Consider the following 14,675-nt stretch of genomic DNA (forward strand, 5'->3'; position numbering starts at 1 on the left):
GCCATGTGGTCACTTGGGAGCCCCGCGAGCTCCAGGATTTGACAGCTGCTATAATTGGCCACGAGTCCACGTCGTTGTGAATATTATTGTTTTCGGGGCATCTATCGATTTGAAGGACCACCACTACCCTTCCTTCCCGCAGTGTTTCTCTGAATTGTCACGATTCGGGCGATGGGGGGAGGGGGGGTCTTGATTTTACTCGAACAGATTTTTTTTCCTCGTTTGTACTGCAACTATTTATTTAGATTATGTATCGTTAACATTACAGCGTCGTTTGGATATAATTTTCAGAAACGGCAAACATTCAAATAATAGTTTATCATTCGAATTATTTAGTACCATTTGTTGTGAGTATGGTCATCGATTTTAATCGATAAATCGATATATAGTTCAGTGCGACTGTTTCCTGTTATGCGATGCTGCATTTTTTTATTATTATTAAGCATTGGCTTAATGGCTAAAGCTGTCAATCCACTGCTGGATGAAGGCCTCTCACTACCTTTTGGTCTTGAGGTTTGTTTCACCATACTGCACCACGCTGGTCAGTGCGGGTTGATGAAGGGAGGGGATCCGGGACCAGTTTAGATCACAGTCACCGCTGATGTTTAGCCACGATCTGGGAATTGAACTCGGGTGACCAGGTTCACAGTGTCTTGCCTTGGGTTGTTAAACGTTACTAGCCGTTGCAGTGAGAAAGAATCCCAGTTTGTGCAGGTGCCCTGGTCAATTGAGTTACACAATATGTAGGGTTTTTGACAACCAGTGGTGTTGCCTAATTGCTCGATTTATTAATCTTGGCATTGTTTCCATCGCACGGCCCATGTGAATAATATAATTAGTTTAGTACAATTAAAATACCTTGCAATGTTCCAGTCGGTTCAATATCTTCGAGTCTACGTTGGTAATGATGTTTTCGTTGTGTTACCAATGTAGAGTCACGATTTTTGAAGTCATCCTTCACGTGCCATTAAACTGATGCGGTATCAAGTTTCGGTAAAGGTGCATTTAATCACAAGCAACGTATGGCATTCGTCATGCGATTTGAAAAAATGGTCTTAATAAAAAGGACTCACATTTGTGCACCACGTTGTGTCTTTCTCGGGCACGTTGCGATATGTGCGTAACAACATTCCATGAAAAAAATGTGTGCGGTTAATATGTACGCCACATCATTAAGTTTTTTTTTTTTACAATATACGACGACATTTTGCCCTGTTGGCCATTGGCACGGACAAAAGTTCAACTTCGCCCTCGGATTCTGTAACCTCACGACGCAGTGGCGTTCACAACGACGACAACTATCGCCCTTCAAAATTGCACGTGGCACAGCGGTGTGGAGAGTCGGGTGAGGTGGTGGCGGGGTGGGGTCCCTTCATATTTTGTTTTATTTTTCGTATAACGATGTTCCAAGTCGACAGATTGCGGGGGGCTCTTCATGAAGCGCTTTCGAATGAGGCTCACGCCTCGCAGCGTCCGGCTTAGTCCAGACGTGCATTGACCAAATCTGTTGTTCAGTCTCTCCTTTTGATGACTACGGTGTAATGATGTCAGGTGGCTGGAATAGCCCGGTGCTTTGCACACACGCACACACGCACGCCTCTCCCCCCAATCCCCACCTACATCTTCAAAGAGCTTCAAACCCACCATTTGGCCGTTGAGTGTGAAATCGCGGTTTATATGCGAAACAGCCTTATTGACAATACACCAAACAATGCCAGCAAGGTGGGCGCACTAAAGCCCTTTTAGTAAAAAATAACAACCACCCCCCCCCCCCCCACAATAATAACAATAAAGAGCAAAGGCCCCTGGTCAGAAGGGCGGCCGTTTGATGCGAGGAGGGGAAAGGAGAGCGGGTTCGGAGCCTTGCGCTCTTTGTAAGCGGCGGTGTGAGAACTTGGGGCACAATGGGGCAAGCCAGCGGTGTGCCAAGCAGTTCCCCTACAGGAAGGTGGTTTTGGGGCAGGAATAAAACCGGGCAGTTAGCGTTTATTGACACGACAAATTCCTGCACCTGGTAAAACCTCCCCCCCACCCCTCCCCCATTGTAAAATTGGACTGCGCAAGCAGGCTATGATAATGTTCAAGTAGGTGGGAGTGGTGGTGGGGGGTGAGAGAGAGGCATAAACGTGTGTGTGTGTGGGGGGGGGGGTTATTTTTTAAGTTCCTTTTGGGTTTTAATTTTAGTTTGTGTCTCGGTCCAGACACAAACTAAAACCGATCTATAACAACAGATATTTTTTGTCCATTTTATTTTCTTTCGGTGCCGAGGCCGTGGCAGAGAGTGAGGCCGTTCCCGCCTAGTGGCCCTGCGTACGTGTCCGTCGTGAGCTCCGTTGCGGAAAAAAAGTCAAAGTAAACTCTCACGGTTCAAGAATGGGCGCCACATTTACTTCGAATGTGACGTTTGTCGAAACGAGGACGCAGGAAGGCGACCTTAATTCGTTTCTTCCTGATTAAGGATTAATTATCCAGGTTTTTTTAAATGATAAAACGGAAAAAATCTCTCCCCCCCCTACCCCATCATGTGATTTGCTGTGATTCACAGCCAACGACAATGTTATTTCATCATCATCATCATCATGGGCTATGGCCAATCCACTGCTGTACGAAGGCCTTCCTAAGCCGCCGCCACTACCTCTCTCGATCTTGCGATGTAACGATCCACGTCGGCCCTTACCAGTGAACGGATTTTCTCGCTCCATCTCCCCTGGTGGGGTCCCCCCTCTCAGTTGCGTTCCATTCCTTGGCTTTCGTTTATCCCTTTGCCAAAGCACCGCTGGATGAAAGCCCCCCCACGCTCCCGCCCCCCTCACCTCGCCCCACACACGCCATGTTAGCAATGGGAGTTGTTTGACGATACTTTACCACTGCTGTTTATGACATGTTGAAGGGGTAGGGCCCAGGACCTGTTCAGATATCACCCGCCGCTCATGTTAGCGGTGGCTGGGAATTGAACTCGAGGCCTCCCGCGTTCATAGCACAGCATGTTCACCACTGCGCCACCACTCCACCCCCTATTCATCGTATTTATTCAACAATTTTCCACTTTTGCCTCAAATTTAATTAACCTAACAGTACTTTTTTCTCTTTAAACTTGCATAAATTGGTCTATAAGTGGATGGTTAAATTTTTTTTGGGCAGAATGGCTACGGCCTAAATTAAATCAAAATGTCATTGAATACAGCGGCTCCATAATGTGTGGGGCACCAGTATAGCAGCTGTGGCTCACACAGAACACATTCTCAACAACATTATTATTATCAACTGCTAACGAATCCGAGCACCCAATTTGACATGTGGCCCAGAAACAGATCCTGCTCATTACACGCAAAGTAAATTACCACAGATGAACCACGGTACTTTTTGTCAAGGTTCGTGAACCATCATCACGCGAACTCCGGTAATCCTCGCAGCTTATTGCTGACCGTCGAACAAAGACGGTTAACCACATCGCGCGCTTCCAAATGCGCTTCTGCGGCCATCTGGAACGCTCTTCCTTCCCGTATCATGATCCCACCTGAGCTACGCACTCTTAATTCTGAATTGAAAACTCATTTATTTAGAACTGCTTTCTGTGTTGAGTTTGTTGTCATTCCCCCGCACCTCTGATTAGCACGGTTGGCAACGTATGGCGCGATAAAAGTTCAACATGCAGCACATATATATACACGAGGAGAAAATCCATAATAGAGGTGTTTGGGTTGGAGCACGTAAAAAAAATGTGTCGTTAAACCCACCACCACCCGACACAGCCCATTAGTAAGGTTTGCCACGTAAACAAAACATGCCAGTTAGTTACGAGTCCAGCACACCGGTGTGTTGGAGAGTAAACCCACAACATTTACAATTCGAGTACAACGTTCTGCCGGCAATTACAATGAGCACCATCAGGCGACAGCCAGATTGGTGAACTGGTTGTGGCGGGTTTAACGACACATTTATATTTACGCGATCTAACCCCAAAAAACACCTCTATTATGGATACCATTGGCCGCGAAAGCCTCCTACGTGTTAGACTGACCGAGGACAAAGACTGGAGAAAAAAATAATCTGGACAAGTGTTACTCTTGGAATAATAGCGGGACAGAGAGAAGAACGTGCGGGTGGGTTAGAGAGCATGTGCGATCGCAGGTTGAAGGCGTTCGTTTTGATTGTCGAGAAAAGTTTTGGATGGGGCTCGTTGCTAAGAACTAAACTAAAGTGAAATTTTTTTAGTTTTACGAGGAAAGGCCCACTGAGTTATATGGCACTTTTTTAAAGACGCGACCTGGCCACAAATGGTAGCTCGACGAATTGGCTTCTTATCATGCGGACATTTATCGCAAGTAGCCAAATACCCTCAACGCGTGATGTTGTTTCTAAATGTGGAGAGGGAAAACGGGAGGGACACGGAGAAAAATCCACGCGACCACGGGGAGAGAGATACATGCAAAGCTCCAAATATACAACAGGCGCCAGGGTCGGAATGGAACACACGACCTCCTGCATAGCAGGCGAGGTAGTTAACATCTCGCAGTAGAGGTGGCGAGGGGAGAGTGTGTGAGGGTCGGTGGGGCGGGAGTAATCCCAAGTGTGGAGTAGTAAGTTCGATCCGTGTGCCAGTGCAGGTGAGGGAAATGAAAATCGTCAGTGATGGCGCCCCGCAGTGGATTGACCACGGCTGATGATGATGATGAGGTATTCGAACACCTGCTTGTGTAAATAACGTTGGCTCGCGGCTCGGGCACAAACGAAAACAAAGACCCAACGTCGACTCCCGAGCACACAACGCGAATGAGCCGACATGGCAGCGGACAAATAGTCCAAGACGGAGTGAACGAGACAACGTCTCTTCAAACAGCTGCTGCTGCTGGCCTGGTGGTAGGGGGGGGGGTGGAGGGTCAGGAGGGAGGTGGAAAGTTAAATTAAACAAGGGGCCTTAATGTTGTTGGGTCGTAAACTTGGGGCGTGAGTTGAGTTCGACCGCAGTGCCACTCGGCGTCTCCTTTCATCGTTTAGTTGCCTTCTTGTCAATGTTGCATGTCAAGAAGACGTTGTGAGCACGCGTCCTTGGAGCCAATGCCAACTGTGCCCTGCGTCAACCGCTGCGTTATGTTGATGTTTTAGCGGTGACGGACGGGAGGGACAGGCGCGGCGTGTAACGATGCGTCGATTGATGGCGACTCTGCACGCTCGCTATCACTTTCGTGAATTCGCGTCCCCTTTTTGTCAATCCGCTGCTGGATAAATCCTCACCTCGAGGCGGTGTTGTTCATGGCGGGGCGGAGGGGTGGGGGTTGGTCGGGGGTCGTTGGTCCATACTTCACCGCACTGGTCCATTGGTCGCGCGCCGCTCGCCAGAGGTGTGGACTCGAGTCATGTGACTTGGACTCGAGTCAGACTCGAGTCATGAATTTGATGACTTGCGACTCGACTTGGACTTGCATAACAATGACTTTGTCCCACCTATGAGATGTGGACTCGAGTCATGTGACTTGGACTCGAGTCAGACTCGAGTCATGAATTTGATGACTTGCGACTCGACTTGGACTTGCATAACAATGACTTTGTCCCACCTATGCCGCTCGCCACTGACGGCAGCCGCTGCCGGGCGAATCGAACTCGGCGTCGTGCAAAGCGCACGACGCTCGCACGCAACGCATCCACGTTTGCGAGCGAGTGCTACAATGAGGACGTCGCTTGATTCACTTGCCCATCGCGTCCATGCGGACGTTTTCTGCGGTGTGCGGTGCTTTTTCTGCAATATTTTGCTGTCTTTTCTTGGATTTTCTGTTTGCACTTAGTCACTTTAAGATGTTTTCTTGTTCATGTTTTTGTTTTTTTGTTTGTTGCGGTTGCACCCGATTCAAGAGCCGAATGGCTCACAGGGCTATACCTAATAAATGAAACTTGAAACTTGAGCGCGCGTGCGTGCGTGTGTGCACGCGCGCTTAGGCAAGACAGCAAAAACAACAACAACAAAGCAGTCCCAGACCACACCAAGACAACAGCGCACAGTAGTAAAATAGCACATTAGGAGCTCGATGACGCGCTGTTGCATCGCAAGACCACGAGATACAGCAGTAGCAGCAGCAGCTTTATCCAGCAGCGCATGGATCATGACTAATCATCATGACAGCTCATTGTAGCCTAAAATCCTATGGGCATTCCGGGGAAGTATTTCACATATATCATTATCATCGTTATCACCCTCATCATCTGTATTATCGCCGCTATCAGCATTATTCGCATCATCGTCAGCATCAATCATCATCATCAGTATCATCAGCAGCATGGACATCATCATCAGCATTATCAACAGCATCGTCATTATCATCATCATCAGCATCATCATCATCATCAGCATCATCAGCATCATCAGCAGTAGCAGCAGCATCATCATCATGAACATCATCCACAGCATTATCAACAGCATCGTCAGCATCATCATCATCAGTATCATCAGCATCGTGAACATCATCAGCAGCATTATCAACAGCATCGTCATTATCATCATCAGCATCATCATCAGCATCATCAGCAGTAGCAGCAGCAGCATCATCATCATCATGAACATCATCCACAGCATTATCAACAGCATCGTCAGCATCATCATCATCAGTATCATCAGCATCATGGACATCATCAGCAGCATTATCAACAGCATCGTCATTATCATCATCATCAGCATCATCAGCATCATCAGCAGCAGCAGCATCATCATCATCATGAACATCATCCACAGCATTATCAACAGCATCGTCAGTAAGTGTAATTATTGTAACGATGATGATCAATACACACCCAGACATTGAGTTTGTTCTTCGTGATGCCAGCTCAGCATGTGTCGTTGTGTTGCAGAATCTGTAAGAACCACTGGCATGTTGGAGGTCACTTCAAAGTTTTGGCTCTGCACCTGGAAACAATGAGTGGTTGGGTGAATATTTAATTATTGTACTTTAAAACAATAATCCACGATATCAAATATGCTCGCGTTTTCTAATCAAGGGTATACATTTATATTTTCATTCAATAAAACACTTTCAAAATGTAAATATCAAGGCAAGTGACACGGCAGTGATTGGTAACAATGCCCATTTCAATTTGGTGTGGCTGGACTAATGCAATTTGGTATTTCAGTGTTGTCGTTAAAAGCAAATGTTAACCACTTTAACAGTTAAACGCTGTTAAGAGTTATACAATTAAACACTGGCACATACATCAACTTGTGCCACCCTATCGTTGCACGTTGCCACCCGGAGATCATAACAAATAGTTGAATGATTACCTATAATTAATAAAACCGTCCACGTGTACAAAATATATGATATTCAGACATGAAGTATGTCTGTTCGTAAAATATACATTGATGTCGAGTTTGCGTGTTCTCCCCGTGGTCGCGTGGATTTTTCTCCGGGTCCTCCGGGATTTCACCTCCACATTTAGAAACGCGCATTTCGAGTATTCGGCTGCTATACATTTCCACTTCGTAGGGATATCATTTGTGGCCAGGTCGCTTCTGAAAAAGAGCTATATAGCTCAATGGGCCTTACCTGGTAAAATAAAAAAAAGGATTTTTAAAAATAGTTTATCTTAAACAATGGCAGAAATTTAGCATCACAGCGCCCCAAAATCCCCATCGATACTTCCCGTCTCTCGCACTTGCAGGGCCGCAATGTTGCAGTACCACGGCGACTCGCCCATGGCAGCACCACCTCGCGTTTGACTCGCTCCGTCTCCCATCCACCACCATCACCCCCACCATCACCACCACCCCCACCACCACCCCCACCACCACCCCCACCACCACCACCACCCCCACCACCACCACCACCCCCACCACCACCACCACCCCCACTAACACCACCCCCACCACCACCACCCCCACCACCACCCCCACCACCACCACCACCCTCACCACCACCCCCACCACCACCACCCCCACCACCACCCCCACCACCACCCTCACCACCACCACCCCCACCACCACCCCCACCACCACCACCACCACCTCCACCACCACCCCCACCACCACCACCACCCCCACCTCCCCCTCGCGACCATCCTCACGGCGCTGCTCTCGGTCACAGGCCGGCTGGCTGATGAGGATCTGTGGAACCCTGTTACGGCTGTCTCTGCCGACATCGTCTCTTTCTGTTGCTTATACGCTTTTTGTTGTTGTTTTCTGGTTATGAATGCGTCCATTCATAATTTAAAAATATATATATACATATATATGAACCGCGTGGGAGTGCCCATTGAGATGGCAAGTCTCGTTTTTTTTATTTAAGGGATACCAGCCCGAGTGACTAAGCGATGCGAGAGCAAACAAAAAGGAATTGCGCACCAGTGGCAATTATAGACGTAAGGCATCAAACGGAATCCTTGACATTGCAAGAGAAAAAAAAAACCTTTAACTTTAATACAAAAAAATACAGCGCAATATCACGGCATGACCGACTAAAATAGGTTTTTCAACAAATTATCCAAGCGACCAACTTTGCTTATTGCGAAATACTTCTTGAGAAGGGAACAGATCTACGTGCGTGTATCTATTGACTGATGGGAGCGCATGAACCTTCTTAGTGCTGTGTGGGGTCTGGCTTCAAGGCGATGTAACTGCGAGAGTGTTTTATGATCTGGGTGCCCTGCTGGGGTTTATCAGACCATCCGGTGACATCCTCACCACCCACTGACATCCCCAATGTGTTGAGATACACGATGGAAATACTCCACGAGCTGGCATGTGGATGGATCATTATTTATTACGACTTACGACCCTTCGTCAAAAGAGGCACGATGCCTTCCCTACGCCTTGTGTTCGTGGTGGGGGGCGGGGGGGGGGGGTGACTATACTTCACCACACCGGTCAATACGAGGTGGTGAAATCACTCCTCACTGATGTTAGCCACGAGCAGGAATGGAACTCAAGTTGTCGGGCTCGTAGATCAACGCGCTAACAAATTCACAGCCGCTCCACCTCAGTCGTCATCGTCATCAGCCGTTGTCTATCCATTGCTGGATGAAGGCCTCATCATACCATCGCCATCCCTCACGGTCCAGGGCTGCTACCATCTTCTAGCCCATGTGGATGACATTATTCTGAAATTTTTCACAATTTACGATCGAGCAGAGTCACATGCACATGCTCACTCAAAAGCCTTTTTCTCTCCAGTCGTATAATCTAAACAATCCAACGTCTACAAGCTCTAGGATACACTCCATAGTTTAGTTGGCAGAGCAGTGGTCTCCCAAGCTGTGAGGGTTCATAAGTTCAAATCCCGGTCAGGGTGTGGGCTTGGCAGATTAACGTCCTGCGGAGGTGATAAAGTTAGCACCACCGCCTGCTGAGGCTGCAGCACTCGGTGAGAAGTCAGGAGTGGTTGTTTGCATGAATAAAACTGCTTCTTACCATGTGATGTGGAATTTCCACTGCTGACTCAAGGCATCCAATGAGAAACGAGTCCCACACCATTATCGTGAGAGCATGGCAAGGCCAGCTTTACTGTTTGGTTACGTCTACGTTGTCCCGCATAAAAATATCGAAATGGTCGGTAACAAAAATACGAATGGTTTCCGATAGCCTCGTACCCAACTTTATAACCGTTCTACTCCTGCGCGTGTTTCGAGTTGTATCTGTGGAGCGAGCCGTGTGAAAGAGAGCAAAGCGGCACAACCTGAAAACGCATCAAAGAGATGCACTTGAATACATTACAGCGCCCGGTTCAATTCCCGGTCATGGACATTCGCGGGCGCATGGTATTCGAACCCGTCCTGGGCCTCCCCTGGAATGACTCGGCCCTTAAATAATCATCTGTCACCGTGTGCAACAACGTCACCGGAGAAGACGCATAGTTCTGGCCACACTACCCCCTCGGTCGCGTGCCAGAGAGACGTTATCTCCCTCGCCCGTCATGCAGGAGGTCGTGGGTTCGACTCCGACCCCGGCGCCTGCATATTTGGAGTTTGCATGTCACTCTCCCTGTGATCCCATGGACATTTCTCCGGGTCCTCTGGTTTTCCCCTCCGCATTTAGAAAAACATCCTTTGCAGTATGTTGCTGCTATAAATTTCCACGTGATAAGCCACTTCGTTGAGCTATCCTTTGTGGCCATGGTCGCTTCTGAAAAAGAGCTACGTAGCTCAGTGGGCTGTACCTGTCTTCTTGGTTCTTTCGGTAAAGTCACGTAGAAGGGAAATAATAAAATAATAAAAATGAAACATAAAAATAATAATTATTTAATTATCTTTATTATGTTTTATTATTTTATTTTATTATGTTTAATTTGTATTATTTTATTATTTCCCTTCTACGTGACTTTACCGAAAGAACCAAGAAGATGAATCCCTGCAGTCACGAAAGAAGCTTTAAATCGAAATGGGCTGTACCTGGTTAAACTAAAATCGTAAAATCGTCGTTAATAGGCACTCGCAAATAGCACTCGCATCGACCAGTGTGTACGACTCGTGGAGGTATATTTGATTGTTGAGCGCTGCACGCTGAACAACGTCACGCGTGGCAGCGTAGTCCACTAACAGTACAGGGTGGCTGTGGATTACATTTATTTTTTAGCCAGGCGGAGCCGGCGCCGCGCCAGTGAATGGGGCTGGTGGGGTAGGGGGGGGGGTGAAAGGGGTGAGGAGGAGGAGGGGGGGGCAAATATGGCACCTTGCCCCAAAATGTCCCAGCCACGGCTGTCTGTACCCTAGCGTGTGCCCTGGTGGCACAAAATAGGGGGCATGGGATCGAGTCGCCTGTTATGTAACGGACGCCCGTTCTCTCTCTCTCTCTCTCACGTACAGAGTAAGCAGGCGGCGTGTTGGTGAGTGGAGTAAAAGCAGTTAATTGCCTTTAGCCGTGCTCAGTGGCCGTGTTGGTGAGCGTTGTGGAGCGAGCGGTGGCTATCGGTTCGGGGTCCGGTAGGAGTGTGGCGAGGACGTGCTGGAGATAGCGGAGCGCCGTGCTCATCGAGCAAGGTTGATCGCGAAGGTGTCACGCTCACATGGGCTGCCGTAGCTTCGCAGTAGGCAGGGGATGGGGGGGGCGATGTTGCTAAGTGCAATCCCAATTTAAGTGATTTGCAGGCAAATGTCAAATTTTGCAAAGTTGAACCATGACGCCGGCACGCAAGGCTTTCTCTTTTCGAATGACTCCGGTGGGTTTTAATTTACATCGGCTGCCAATCGGACGGCAGCGCCTAGTATTTCACGGTTAATACACCCGCGGTATTAACCAGGGCTGCCTACCGGCGTTCGAACCGCGAACCACTGCTACAAAATCGGCAAACGCGCTACCGCTGGGCCAGGCGATATCGGCGATGCGGCCACAGCCTCCGCTTCCTCGCTCACCCCGTTCGTGGGTCACGTGCACCATCACCTAACAACGGCTCTCTCAAAGAGCACTGCGTGTCGCTCATCCGTAATAGGCTCCCATCGTTTTACCCGTCATTTTTTTCTTTTTTTAGTTGTTATATATTAGAAATCTGCTAATGATCACGTCCAGTTTAATCGTGTTATGTACGTGGTTGGTTTTTTGTTAACAACAAGAATAGGTTTAAACCTACTCTTGTACTTTGATCAGAGGTCGCAAACGGGTTTTGATTCCTTACCCGTACCCGTACCCGGCCGCACCAGGGTCGCAAATGGGTACCCGTTCCCTACCCGTACCCGTATCCTACCCGAAATGAGTTATAAATGGTTACTCACCAGTGACTCACGGCCTACCCGTACCCGTACCCGGCCGCACCAGGGTCGCAAACGGCTACCCGTACCCGTACCCGGCCGGGTACGGGTAGCCGGGTATCGGGTAGGGTACGGGTATCGGGTACCTGGTTGCGACCTCTGACTTTGATACTGGCAAAAAGGTCCCGTGAAATAGCCACGGATCTGGCTTTGCCTTTGCGACGTCCGAGCAACGGTGTGTGCAGCGGGCGACTCGCACATCGCCGGGGCAAAAGTTCACGTGGCCAGGTTGTTTTTTTAGTCAATCTGGCCTCTCGTGTTTTAGAGTGATTATAGTCACTCGGTAATGAGCGAGGGCTGGAGCGATGGCACAGTTAGTTGTTAACACACCGTGCTGTACGAACCCAGCAACTTGAGTTGTATTCCCCGGCTATGGTTAACGTCAGTGACACGGCAAGAGGAGGGTCTTCGTTCGGTCGTGAATTTACAAAGGCATTATTTATAATAAAATGAGTACCACTCCGTGGGAAGTCAACATTAGACACCTTATGGAGGAATTCCCACCACTGGATCAGGGCTGCCAACTGCGGATTAGCACTGGCAGATTGTTTGACCAAACACTGAGCACTCAACAATGGTCGAACTGTATCGACCCGTTGGCAAAACCTCGTGAGTGTTTATGTGGGAGGGGTTGCGGTAGTTTCGCGGTCACAGCGCGCTGGGCCACGAACCCGGCCACCCGAGTTCGATTCTCGCTCACGGCCAACACCGGTGGCGATTACCTAAACCGGTCCTGGGTCTCCCCTTGGTCGATTACACCTCAAATGACTGTGGTACTTGGTGTGTAAAGATCGCCACTGGGGAGACAAAGGCGGTCGGGCGTGGTGTTGGCCAGTCACCCCCTTGTGTGCCGTGCCGCCCTTCAAAGGTGCTCGCTAACAGCACTCGCCCCAACAGTCTGTTAAAGATAAATGGATCATCTTTGTCTTTTGGGTGGCGGTTAGCACACTGCGCTATGAACCCGGTTACCGGAGATCCGATCTCGGCCATGGCTAACATCAATGGCAAGTGCTATTCTCATTCATTCTTGTGTACCTGCCTTTTACCAATCCACACTGACCAACGTGGTGAAGTATGGTCAAACAACCCCGATGACTGACGTGGCATGCAGAGCCCTTCATCAAGCAGTGGATTGTCAAAGGGGCTATAAATTGACCGTACATCTAACCACTGGCTCTGAGCTTAGTCTGTCATTATGTCCTTTCAGTTTGACTACACGCTCTATCTGTGTGTCAATACGATGATATCTCACAATGATGTACGCTGGAGCAATGTTTGGCAACGTAGAGACGGTGAGGGCCAAAATAGTCAACAATGAGGTTTGGCTTGTTTCATGTTATGAATGTTTGATTTGTGCGTGACTGGGGAAACTCATTTGATCTTGAAATCTGGGCCAAATGTCACGAGACTGAGACTTGACGGATTTGAAAAGCCCCGGATTATGCACATTTGAATTGGGCATCTGTGAAAAAGAGCTTCATAGCTCATCGGAATCCTCCGGTATAAATACAATGTTCTGATTCTGAACTCAAGAGCACAGCGATGGTGGCCCAGTGCCTTGACCTCTGCACTGCACGCCACCCACCCCGCTCCACACAAAACATATAACTTTGTTACCTTGACCTGGCTCGCTTGGGATCATCGAGAGGGTGTGAGGAGGATCCAGAGGGTTTGAGGAGGAACTAATACCACAATGCAGCTTTGGCGAATTGAGAAATTCTGTTCACGATTGTTGTTGTTTCGTTCCGCAGCCTACAAACCGGTAGAACCAGTCCAATTGATGAGCCCCATTAGTCAAATGTTGAAACAGGTTTCATATGAATGAGCAAATGTCATGCAAGCGTTTTATGCAAATAGTTTGCCAATGGTACATTTGTTACACGAGGTCTTTATCGAGTAAATCAAATAGGTGCTATGGTGCACAGAATACCTGGCAATACAAAACATAAATCAATAAACCATAAGCGTTTTGTTCGAATGCAAGAGGTATTTCATGCGCTAAGCGTGCAGTGTTTCTGAATATATATTTCCTTGTGTGGCTTCATTAGATCTTAAACTCACACAATGGCAAACCCATTCAACCATCATTCAATACACGCCTGTTCAGAAACGTATTCTTAACTTTTTTAAATGTTAATTTAGGGAGCCGTACATGACTATACGTGAACCACGAGTCTTAACGTTCCCACATGCACTGATTGGATGAAGCTTTATTTTGTTATTCTCAAGTAATTATCTTTCACGTTATGGAAGAAAAAAAACCCCTCCTGAAATTGGTTGAGGCCAAGAAAGCGGTATTAGTAGTCTGCTTGGCCTGTCAGAATGTGCCATACAATATAGAAGTATGATCATATTTGTCAGGCAAGCTGTAAAAGAAGATTGACCTTAATTCTGTTTAATTAGTAGCACGTGAGTAGGCTGACCCTTAATAAGACAGTTCCCCAGCCGCTTGCGCCGAATTAAACAAGAGGCTCCCTTCATCTCCCATTGCGGAGAGGGGAGGGCGGCTGCCAAACCGGGTCAGGTTTGCCGAGAGGTTAATGTGAAATTAGTGCAGGGACACTGCACAAAGCTAAATAGACTTGGCCTGCCCTCCTAACGCCAGGAATGTATGGGGAGAGCGGCACGCCAGAGAGAGAGAGAGAGAAGGGGGGGGAGAGCGCCTGCCACCAGCCCCGTGTAATTGCTGTTAATGGGTCAGGCTTGGTAGCACAGCAGGGGAAGAGAGGGGGGCGGGGGGGGGGGTGCGCGGTCATGCAGGGCTCGAAGAAGGAACGGGAGAGGATTGAGGGGGCAGCTAAGGGGGGGGGGGGTTGTGGCGGGGGGCTTGGCAAGGCCAAATCTTTGATCCAGAGAGAGGGAGGAGGGGGGGGCAAATGAGGGGGGTCGGGGCGGGGGGTTTGGGAAGAGGTTCTCTGAGGCTCCCGCAGGAGTGCGCCACTGGCTAGGTCAGG

The sequence above is a fragment of the Lampetra planeri genome, chromosome 4, assembly GCF_965212315.1.
Source record: "Lampetra planeri chromosome 4, kcLamPlan1.2.h2, whole genome shotgun sequence".
Lineage (NCBI taxonomy): Eukaryota > Metazoa > Chordata > Hyperoartia > Petromyzontiformes > Petromyzontidae > Lampetra > Lampetra planeri.